Source organism: Rhinolophus sinicus, linkage group LG15 (genome assembly GCF_036562045.2).
Source record: "Rhinolophus sinicus isolate RSC01 linkage group LG15, ASM3656204v1, whole genome shotgun sequence".
Classification (NCBI taxonomy): domain Eukaryota; kingdom Metazoa; phylum Chordata; class Mammalia; order Chiroptera; family Rhinolophidae; genus Rhinolophus; species Rhinolophus sinicus.
Genome location: NC_133764.1, coordinates 17,931,595 through 17,944,105, shown reverse-complemented (window position 1 = coordinate 17,944,105; position 12,511 = coordinate 17,931,595). Strand labels below are relative to the sequence as shown.

At 38.4% G+C, this 12,511-nt stretch overlaps 2 pseudogenes; both read left to right on the top strand.

Moving 5' to 3' along the window:
• The first annotated feature begins 7,744 nt into the window (after positions 1–7,744).
• Positions 7,745–8,919, top strand: LOC109447244 (mitofusin-1; annotated as a pseudogene).
• Positions 8,920–8,942: 23 nt separating this feature from the next.
• Positions 8,943–10,009, top strand: LOC141568925 (mitofusin-1 pseudogene; annotated as a pseudogene).
• Positions 10,010–12,511: the final 2,502 nt, after the last annotated feature.

Below are 12,511 nucleotides of genomic sequence, written 5' to 3'. Positions count from 1 at the left end.
TTAAGGATTCATTGACCAGAATATTTTATCAATGAAGTCCTGTGTGTGTGTAAGAATATTAACAACAAAACTCCTAAATGATTTTTCCTGTTCTCTGTCATTCAAACCCTTGCAATCCATAGAAAAGGATTTCATTTTTAAATAAAACCTTTTAAGATGATTGTAGATTCACATACAGTTCTAAGAAATAAAACAGAGTGATCCCATGTATCCTTCACCCAGTTCTCCCCAGTGGTAACATCTTGAAAAACTATGTAGTACGACATCACAACCAGGGTGTTGACATTGATATGATCAAGATACAGAGCATTTCCATCACTACAGGAATCCCTTGTATTGCTCTTTTAAAACTCTATCCATTTCCCTCTCATTCCCATTTTCCATCCGTAAACTGACAGCCAAAAATCTCTTCTCCATTTCTAATCACATACACTATATAACCTTTTGGGACTGGCTCTCCCCACCCCCACACTCAGCATAATTCTCTGGAGATTTATCCAAGTTGTTTTGTTTCTCAATAGTTTGCTCCTTTTTAATGCCAAATAGTACGGTACTGTATGGATATACCACAGTCTGTTTAACCATTCATCCATTGAAGGACATCTGAGTTTCCAGTTTGGAGCAATTACAAATAGGGCAGCTATGAACATTGATGTGCAGATTTTTGTGTGAATGTAAGTTTTTATTTTTCTAGAATATATGCTCAAGAGCACAATTGCTGGGTTTTATGTTAATTGCATGTAGTTTTAAATAAACTTCCAAATTTTTCCAGAGTGACTATATCACTTCACATTCCCACTAGCAACGTGTAAAAATTTCTTTTCATCCTCACAAGCATTTGGTGTTGTCACTTTTTAAATTTTGACATTCTTATAAGTGTAGAGTAATATCTCATTACAGTCTTAATTTGTATTTTCCTAATGGTTAATGATGTTTAACATCTTTTTGTGCAATTATTTTTCTATCTGTATATTCTCTTTGATGAGATTTCTCTTCATATCTGTTGCTTACTTTCTAAATGGATTTTTTAAATGTTGACTTCTCAGAGTTATTTCTTCTTTCTAGGTATTAGTCCTTTGTTGGATATGTGGTTCACAAATATTTTTTTCTCAGTCTGTAGTTAGTCTTTCATCCTCTTGACAGGGTCTTCCACAGACCAAAAGTTTTTCATTTTGATGAAGTCCAATTTAGCAGTTTTTCCTTTTATGGATTGTGCTTATAGTGTTGAGTCAAAAATAGCTCAGCTTAGTCCTAGATCCCAAAGATTTTCTCCCCCTTTTTTCCCTAAAAATTCCACAGTTTTACTATTTTGTCTCAGCCTGTGATCCATTTTGAGTTAATTTTTATGCAAGAAGTGAGGTGTTTGTTGTTTGTTGTTTGGTTTTGGTTTTTTAAATTTATTTTTACTTTTTTTATTTGCTTATGGATATTCAATTACTCCAGGACCATTTGTGGAAAGCCTAGCCTTTCTCCATTGAATTACTTTTGCTCCTTTATAAACAACAACAACAAAACTAGTTGAGCATATTTGTATGGGTCTATTTCTGGATTCTCAGTTCTGTTCCATCAATCTATGGATCTATCTCTCTGCCAATACCAAACCATCTTGATTACTGTTACTATATTATAACTCTTGAAATCGGGTAGACTCCTTCCTGGTAATTTATTTTTCTTTTCAAAATTGTTTTTAGCTATTCTAGTTTATTTGCCTTTCCACATAAATTTGCCTTTCCACATAACCTTGTGTATATCTACAAAAACTCTTGCTATGATTTTGATAGGGGTTGTATTAAATCTGTATGTTAATTTGAGGAGAATTGATATTTTTACTGTTACCTGAAGGCAATTTGTTTATTTGAGATTGCCATCATTGAAGTGGATATCTCTTTGAAGTGGATGCTTTGGCAATCAAAGCTTAATTTTTGATAATATTACTGTGAGCCCTCTTCGTAGGTGGCTGATTTCCCTTCCAGGGTATCCCAAGAGACCTCTTTGGGATTGGGGTCTGCTTACACTGGTGTGATATGCACAGGGTCCTTAGGGAAAGCCCCGAGGCCTGTGGAGCATAATACTAGAGTTTTGGCGTGTTGGTAAACATGGCACTGCAATGCTCAGGAAGCTTCCGTGGAGCTTTGCATTTATCAAGGAGCTGGTTACCTACTTCCTCAGGGGTCTTAGGAGGTGCTGGCATCAGATGTTCAGGACATTCATATTTGCCCATTAATTTTTTAGCAATATCACACCAGGGGTTGAACCCATAATATCCCATCAGGTCAAGGGACAAAGAGCAATATTAGTGTGTAAAGTGGTGACACTGAGACCGTAGGCCTTTGTTGCACTTTCCCTGTGGTGGTGCCATTGATTTCTGGTTGCAAGGCTATTTCACTCTTTCAGGTTAGAACATACAGTGTGGGCACAACCCACCGACTCAGTGGTAACAGCAGAGGTCTCCCGTCTTCCTCACACACTGGAATCTTTTCTTAGTGCTTGTAACCCAGAGCCTCTACTTGGGCAGTGACATCCAATCCACGTTCCTTAGTTTTCCTTAGTCTTGAGGCAGAAATGACCTTTACCCTCATGAATTATTCATTAAAACCTTTATAATTAGTGGTCCGTTCTTCTTATTAGACCGTATGACCCTCATCACGCTGCTCTTGGGAGTTTGTTGGATTATTGTGGAAGCCATGACCTTTTGGGTTGGATACCGTAAGCGACACACAACAGAGGTAATACACGAAAGTAAGGCAGACGCCCCCCGCCCCACCCCAGCAAGCAATGCTCCTTTCCTTTCCTGGATGGTGTTATCCACCTGAATTAGGTGGTTAGTAAGGAAGTTGTAGGTAAAGGGCGTTCCCCTGTTAATGGCAGAGGCAATCATGCAATCCTGTGACTGTGCCAATTGTTTTTGCTGGTCTCAGCCTATTAATAACCAATGTTATTGACTGGACCAACCCTTGTGGTTCTTATTATGAAAGCAAGATGCACCTCAGCAATAACCATAAACTTTGAAAAAATAAAAGTTTATTATTTACAGGACCTGGAAATTACACAGCACTCCTGAAGTCACACAGTAAGGTCACGGGTAAAGAAAACGTGCACGTTTCTTGGGGTTCTGTTTTTATTGGGGTCAGAGTGGGGGTTAGAGGTTTTGCAGGCTCACAGTTGGTGAATTTAAAATATAAGAGCAGGAATTTAAAGTGAGGGTAGAGAAAAAAGAGAAAAGAAAATCAAGTGGTGAGATGGTCAGTTATTGAAATCAACTAAGATCTCTAAAACAAAGGAGCCACAGTGAGGAGTGGCTGCCTGGCTATTTATCTAGTAGATAGCTTTCCTTGAACTGGATGCTTTTTTGAAGTGGGTGCCTCAGCAACCAAAGGTTAAATCAGGTAATTACATTCCAAAAATAACAACTGTCAGAGCTTACACTACACTATTAAGATATGTTATTTTGATAATATAAAAATTAACATGTAAATTCCATTCAGTTCTAAAGAAGGCAGGAAAAAATAAAAACAAAGCATAAAAAAATTAAGAAAAATATAATTACAAAATAACATGATACGCTGGCCGGCCCAGTGGCTCAGGCGGTTAAAGCTCCATGCTGCTAACTCTGAGGGCTGCCGGTTCGATTCCCACATGGGCCAGTAGGCTCTCAACCACAAGGTTGCCAGTTCAATTCCTCAAGTCCCACAAGGGATGGTGGGCAGTGCCCCCCTGCAACTAAAGATTGAACATGGTACCTTGAGCTGAGCTGCCACTGAGCTCCTGGATGGTTCAGTTGGTTGGAGCACGTCCTCTCAACCACAAGGTTGCCAGTTCAACTCCCTCAAGAGATGGTGGGCTGTTCCCCCTGCAACTAGAAAATGACAACTGGACCTGGAGCTGAGCTGTGCCCTCCACAGCTGAGACTGAAGGGACAACAACTTGAAGCTGAATGGCACCCTCCACAACTAAGATTGAAAGGACAACAACTTGACTTGGAAAAAAAAAAAAGTCCTGGAAGTACACACTGTTCCCCAATGGAATCCTATTCCCCTTCCCCAATAAAATCTTTGAAAAAATAAAAATAAATAAAAAATAGGAATATTTCCAAGTATATAATAATCATAGTAAATAAATATGAACTAAAATCAACACTTAAAAGATAAGAGAATGTGGGGCGGTCGGATGGCTCAGTTGGTGAGAGCATGAGCCGGTTCGATTCCCACATAGGATGGTGGGCTGCACCCCCTGCAACTAAGGATTGAAAATGGTGACTGGACTTGAAGCTGAGCTGCGCCCTCCATAACTAGATTAAAAGACAACAACTTGGAGCTGATGGGCCCTGGAGAAACACACTGTTCCCCAATATTCCTCAATAAAATTTTTTTAAAAATCTTTAGATGTGCTTTAAATGTATATATATCAAACAAAATAGACATTAGTGCACAAGAGCCTTTCTATGGGTAAAGGGAATTACTACACAATGATAAAAAGCTTCAATTCATCAGGAAGGTCCAACTATGATTTCATATGCACCTAATATAGTCTCAAAATATATAGGGCAAAAGTAACAGAATTACAAGGACAAGTGGACAAATGAGGATAGTTGACAAAGATAAATCTCCATCATTATAGGAGATTTCAGCACACACCTCTCAGTTAAGTTATGATCAAGCAAACAAAAAAGTTCATAAAGATATGGAAAATGTGAGCAACACAGTTAACAATCTTGGTTTAATGGACATTATATTTACAACACTACACAAAAAAATTCAAGAATACATATTTTTCTCAGGTATACATGGGTAATTTCTGAGAATTGGTCATATATGAGGCAACAAAATTTATTTCAACAAATATTTTTAAAACCAATAATATACAGATGACTATAATGCAATAAGGTCAGAAATCAATAACAGGAAACTTTCAAAACTTCCTATCTAGAAACTCTATAGAAGGGATCAGCAAACATTTTCTGTAGAGAGCCAGTGATAAAGTACAGCATTGTTAAAAAGTAAATTACAAAACTTTAAATTAAATAAATTATACTAAAAACAAAGGTAGCAAATACTTTAAATTCATCACTTCTTATTAATGCTATGACATTTTATTATAATCTATGCTCTTGAGGTTATATCTATTCTGTATAATGGAAATACTATATAATGCTATACTATTAATCATCTCTTCCCAACTCTGTGTTCAGTGGTGTCACATTGATAGTTTGAAATCAGACATGAGGGGAATATTTGCACGATGGAAATTGGTAAATACTACAATTCAATACTTTTTTTTCTCAGAGATTCAGTTGTTAAACATTTACCATCATACTACTGGGTGAGCTGTTTTGATATCTACAACTTACTTGGAAACGCATCAAACAAACAAGATAGTTTGATGGATGGATAGAGAGATGGATAGATGTATACAGTACTAAAAATATATTAAATTAACCCCCCAAAAAGGCAAAGGAGGAGCTGAGGAGCAAATAGAAAACAAATAGTAAGACAGTAGACTCAATTGTATCAATAATTACGTAAAGTATAAATGGACCAAGCACTCCAATTAAAAGGTAAAAGATTGCCATGCTGGGCAAAAAAAATAGACCCAACTGTTTGCTGTTTATAAGAGATATACTTTAAATATAAAGACACAGGTTGAAAGCAAAAGGATGGAAAAGGATATAATATGCTAACAGTAAGCATAATAAGTTGGTATGACTATATTAATGTCAGATAAAGTAGGCTGCAAGACAGAGAGTATTACCAGAAATAAAAGGGGACATGTCATGATGACAAAATGGTCAATCCATGAGGAAGACAAAACAATGTTAAGTATGTTTGCATGTAATTCAAAACATATGAAGAAAACATATGAAAAAAACAATATATATGAAGAACTAAAGATAAAAATAAACAAATCTGTTAACCATAGTTAGAGTTCTTTACAGCCTTCTCTCAGTAATTGATAGAAAGCATATAGATTATTTGAACAATACTAACAACCAACTTAACCTAATAGACATTTATAAAACAAAACAATACGCAGCAACTGCAAAATATACATTCTCTTCAAATGTACATAAAATGCCCACGAAGGTAGACTATATCCTGCGTCATGGTCTATTTGATGATGGTCGACAAGTTTCAGATTTTTGAAAAATATATGGGATAAAGCCAACATGGTCACCTGAAGGAAATTTACAGCTATAATCGCCTGTATTAGAAAACAAAGAGGTTGATAATAAGCTAGGTCTTAAAATAAGAAGTTAGAAAAAGAACGCTGAAAAAATCCCAAGAAAGGGGAAAATGCTTCCACCAGGGACCACAAGAATGGTTGCATTGAAATGGAAGCTGAGATTGTCACCTGGACTTTTTGATCTTTTCTGCCATTGAATAACCAGGCAAAAGATAAGATTGCAATATTGGCATAGAAGATTGATCCTGCTTTCCAAGGAGAAATAAGGTTGTTGCTGTATAATAGGAGTAGCAAAGAGCTGTCTAGACTCTAGAGGAATATCCAAGGGAATGCCACTTAACACTGCAACTTCCAGAGGTAAAAGTTAATGGAAAGTCATAGCAACCTCACAAACGCAGGACCACTAAAGGCTCAGATCCTTTAGAAATAAAGATTTGGACCATACCACCCGATAAAGAACCCTGACCATCTGAGTTGCCGGCTGTGAACTAGGAGAACGTGAAATGAATAGTGGAAGAGGGAAATCATAAATGTCAATTCTGACCTAGTGACCAGTCGCATAAATGAGGGCTATAGTATGTACCCACATTTTCTTCTTTGCTATGTTTACATTCTTAATTAATTTTCCCTATCTATTTTTCCTATTTTGTAAAAGGTATATTTTTTGTTGGTTAACTTTATAGTCTATATTGTGGAATACCAAGACATAACTGACAGAATTAGAGGGATAATAGACAACAGCCTGAGATCTTAGTCTTGGAGCTGGATGTGGTAAGTCACTTGGCTTTCAAATGCCCTCCTTTTGGGGAAAGGATAGTTTCATTTTCATTTGTGTACAGGATAAGTGAATTGTTAGGGGAGTATGTTGTCATTACTGTTTTGGAAATTTAAGTATGAAAGACGTGGGGCATCTAAGGGGAGGAGTATATGCTTTGTGTGGTTTTTTTTTTTTTTTTGAGAGCACAGCTCTCCACCCCATGTAGGGATCGAACCGGCAACCTTGGTGTTAGTAGCAACACAGGCTAACCAACTGTGCTAACTGGCCGCCCGCTTTGTGTATTTTTTAATAGCTTTCCTATTTGAAAGATCCAGGATCTTTTGAATAGCTTTCCTGTGGGGACGAGCATTTCTCACATTATGAGGTCCACCTTACCGAGAGAGGAGCTAGAATTTGCCTTCCCAGCTTCCCTTACTGCTTGAGCTCAGGCACATGATCTACTTTATTATTTAGAAACAGCTGTGCGAGAGTCTGAAAAAGAGCGACATGAGGACGCAGGGGCCATGTGTTATCCATCTTTTAGCAATTGTGGTTACAGAGGCAGTTGACTTCTCAGGGGTAGCCATAAAGAAGATCCTTATAACTACTGCTCAGCATTCTTGGCACCCAGAAATTGTGGCAGTGGGGTCTTTGCTAGAGGAGTCCTGTGGTCTGGTTTGAATATTAATGGTGGCAAAACATGAAAGCCAGACCTCTGGAACCTCCTTTAAGAGGATGAGGCGGCCTGAGGGCTGTGGCTGAACTGCAGTTGCCGAGTGACAGGTCGGAGCCAGGACAGCTAGCATAATGGCAGAAAGTGCTTCTCCACGGAAGCACTTTGTGCTGGCAAAGAAGGCAATTACGACAATCTTGGACAGTTACTGGAGTGTGTTACTGAAGGGTCACATTTTGTTGAAGCGACAGCCAAGAATCCAGAACTTGATCAAATAGCTACTGAGGATGATATGGTAGAAATACAGGGGTATAAAACAAGCTTTCCATCATTGGTGAAGTGCTGTCTCGGAGACACATGACAGTGGCCTATTTTGGCAGGACAAGCGGTGGGAAGAGCCCTGTTATCAATGCAATGTTGTGGGATAAAGTCCTCCCCAGTAGGATTGGCCATACGACCAATTGCTTACTGAGTGTTGAAGGTATTGATGGAGATAAAGCTTATCTTATGACAGAGGATTAGATTTTTTAAAAAAGAGTGTGAAGACAGTTAATCAGCTCGCCCATGCCCTTCATGTGGACAAAGACTTGAAAGCTGGCTCTCTCGTGCATGTGGTTTGGTCAAAGGCAAAATGTGCCCTCTTCAGAGATGACCTGGTATTAGTGGCCAGTCCAAGTACAGATGTCACTACTGAGCTGGATAGCTGGATTGATAAGGTTTGCTTAGATGCTGATGTCTTCATTTTGGTCACAAACTCTGAATCAACACTAATAAACATGGAAAAACAGTTTTTTCACAGGGTAAATGAGCAACTTTCCAAGCCTAATATTTTCATTCTGAATAATCGTTGGAATGCCTCTGCATCATAGCCAGGATACATGGAAGATCTACGCAGACAGCACATGGAAAGATGCCTACGTTTCTTCGTGGAGCTCAAAGTTGTGGGTCCTTCAGAAGCAAGAATCATATCTTTATTTCTGCAAAGGAAGTTCTTAATGCTGGAATGCACAAAGCACAGGGGATGTCAGAAGTTGGTGGTGCACTTGAGGAAAGATTTCAGGCAAGATTACAGGAGGTTCAGAATTTTGAACAAATCTTTGAGGAGGGTATCTTGCAGTCATCAGTGAAAACAAAGTTTGAACAGCCCACTATCAGAGCTCAACAGATACTAGATACTGTGAAAAACATAATGGATTCAATAAGCGTGGCGGCAGCAGAGAAAAGAGTTTATTCAGTGGAAGAGAGGGAAGATCAAATTGATAGACTGGACTTTATCTGAAACCAAATGAACCTTTTAACACTGGATGTTAAGAAAAACATATGTAGAATAAACTACACACACTGATTCCTTGCAAGAAATTTGATCTCAGCTATGACCTAAATTGCCACAAGTTATGTTCAGATTTTCAAGAGGATATTGTCTTTTGTTTTTCCTTGGGCTGGTCTTCCCTTGTCCATCGTTTCTTGGGCCCTATGAATGCTCGCAGGGTGCTTCTAGGATTATCAGAGCCTCTCTTTCAGCTCCCCAGAACTTTAGCTTCTACCGTGTTTCCCCGAAACTAAGACCTAGCCTGACCATCAACTCTAATGCATCTTTTGTAGCAAAAATTAATATAAGACCCGGTATTATATATTATATTATATTATATTATATTATATTATATTATATTATATTATATTATATTATATTATATTATATTATATTATATTATCAGGTCTTATATTAATTTTTGCTCCAAAAGACGCATTAGAGGTGATGATCTGGCTACATCTTATTTTCGGGGAAACACGGTACTCCCGCTTCTCCTACCAATCCAGCAACGCCAAATAATACATCACAGGGAGAACTCATGATTACATTAATAACATGATTAGCTTCTCTTACATGGAGACTGTCTATGGGCATCATCGTTGTTGGAAGAGTGATTTGGAAAAGTGTAGGCTGGAAACTCACATCTGTTCATTAAGGATGCATGGAGCTTTGTATCTTTATGAAAGGCTGACTGGGACCACCTGTGCCAAGGAGAGAGCCTTTAAACAGCAGTTTGTGAACTATGCAACTGAAAAACTGCAGATCATTGTTGGTTTCACTAGTGCAAATGGCAGCCATCAAGTACAACAGGCAATGGCAAGAACTTTTGCTTGCCTGTGCCAACAAGTTGATATTACACAAGGACATCTACAAGAAGAAATTGCTAGATTTTCCAAAGAGATAGATCAATGGGAGGAAACACCAAACAAAGCTTTTAAGAAATAAAGCTGTTCAACTTAAAAATGAGCTGGAGAATTTTCCTAAGCAGTTTCTACATTCAAGCAATGAAGAAGGCTCTTAACCATAGCGATCTCTGTTGGTGACCATCATAGGAGAAAATGGAACTTGGATGATTTGGGACAGTTATTTTTATGAAATGACTTTAAATATGAATTGTACTCACTGTACCTAAATAGCAAATTCTTGTGTAGATTCTGGTAATGATCTATCTCAGGGTGTTAAATTAGTTAAAAGCAACAGAACCAACTATGTGACTCTTGAGGGGTGGGGCCTTTCTCTTAATTGGAGCTCTCTTCGTTTTTGATTCTGAAAAACTCTGCTTCCTAGCATCCAGGAGTTAGAGAATACCCCTTTCATCTTCTTTCTCAAAACTAATTTTTGATGTCTGATGGGAAGTCACTTTTTGCTTTACAAACTGCATTGTTCTAAACACCAAGAGGGGATGTGGAATGTTCTGGAGTGTATTATTCATGCAAGTTACAGACACTTTTGCCATTCTGGCAGGTATGTAAATCACTAATAAATACACTATTTTTACTCCTTATATTTTCATTAAAAAAAAAAAAAAAAACCAGACCTCTGGCTGTTTCAGGGATTTATCAAAAGCCTTTGATGAATTATTCTCTGCTAAAATTAGCTAAAGTGAAATCTTGTATTTGCAATTAACACTGACTTATAGATACTCTTGAGGGGCGGCCAGATGGCTCAGTTGATTAGAGTGTGAGCTCTGAGCTATAGAGTTGCCGATTTGATTCCCACATGGGCCAGTGAGCTGTGGCCTCCACAACTAGATTGAAGGGACTCCACAACAGGATTGAAGGGAAAACGACTTGGAGCTGATGGGCTCTGGGGAATCACACTGTTCCCTAATGGGGAAAAAAAAAAAAAAAGCTCGAGTTTTCGTTGTTGTTTTTAATTACAAAAATAGAATAATCTTGCATTGTTCATTGAAGTATATTGTGAACATTTTTCCATGTCCATTCCTAGCTTTCATTGTTTTTAATGGTTGCATAATATTTCATTATATGGCTACTGCATAGTTTATCTATGTAATCATTAACTATTAAAAATAAAGTTTCAATGAATGTCCTTGTACAAAAATGTTTGGACATTGAATATTTCTATAGGATAAATTTCATAGAAGAAAGATTTCTGAGTCAAAGGGATTTGCATTGAAAATTGGGATGATTACTGCTAAATTGCTTCCAGAAAAGTTGTACAAATTTATACTCTCGCTTTAAAATTAACCCACTTCCCCCTCACTCTCACCAATTCTTTTTTTAAAAATTTGTAATCTGTTGGGCAAATAATGCTTTATTTGACTATTTGACTATTGCTGAAATTCAGTAGTTTTTCATGTTTATTGGTCATTTGCTTTCTTATGCAAATTGCTTGTTCAGTTCCTTTTTTCTATTGGACATTTGGCCTTTTCCTTAGTGTTTTATAGGAGTTTTAAATATTTTATATATAACAACTTGTGTTTATTTGTTATAGACGTTCCATATATATTTCTCCCCAACCAGTCACTGTATCAACTTTGTTTATAGAATCTTTAGCCTTAGAACATTTTAAATATTTGTCATGTACAGATTAAGTCCTGAGTTTGTTTACCTCATTATTTCAAAGAGAACCTGGAGGGCCTATAAGAATACATGTTAGAGGCTAAAAATAGAGAATAAGATCAAGCCAAGTCAGACTAAAGGTGGACTATAAAGATGTGACCCCAAATCAACTTAGTAGCCACAATGCCTACAGTGGGGGTGCGGGGTGCGGGGTGGGTGACACTAGTCTGTGCATGGTTGGGGAGAATTCACACCTCGGTTGAGGGAGTCCTGATGAGGGCATAATGGCGGTAGCCAGTCCCCTCCCCCTCACCTGTTAGGGAGGGAGGCTGCCCTGGCCTCTTCACCACACCCCACCACACCCTAGAGCTGCCCTAGGTTGGAATCCTGTGGAGGCCAGTGCCTCTGTTCAGTGACTCAGAGATATGGGGTGACAGTATGTCCCAGAGATCTTATCTAGAGCCCCATCTGCCCTGCCCTTCTGCAGCGGCCACTGGAGCACGTGTAGGAGGGGGAAAAAAACCCCTGGAGGGAGTGAATCCTGGGGTCCTCCCCAGCCCCGCCCAGGCAGCTTACAACCTTCCCTGCAACAGTAAATAAACCTTACACATTAAATTGAGTTGCCCTTGACAACTTACTTTTTGGGGAAACATTTCATTATCAAGTTGTTAATTTTTATTTGTCAATTTGATTTTTGTATTTGGTGCCACTGTAAGTTTATTTTCAGGTCTCAAACATTTTTATAGACTGTTGGAAGTGCCAACTAGATCCTAGGCACTTGATAAGCTCTCCCATCCAGCAGGGTTTATCAGAGACTCACTTCCCAGCTGCTACTAGGACCTGGAACTCCTCCTAGGATGGGATTTACTCCCTGGGGCTCCAATGGACTCATTTTAGGGAGGAAACTTGAGAAGAGAAATGAAATTTCTGGCTGTCTATGTGTCTAACCCCAAATAGATCTGGGGCTTCAGGTAGGATCTTAACAACCCAAGGGCACTTCAGGAGGCCGCAGGTCAAGGCCTGGGGAACTCACATTTGAATGGGGTACTTTTTTGACTGGCTGGGCT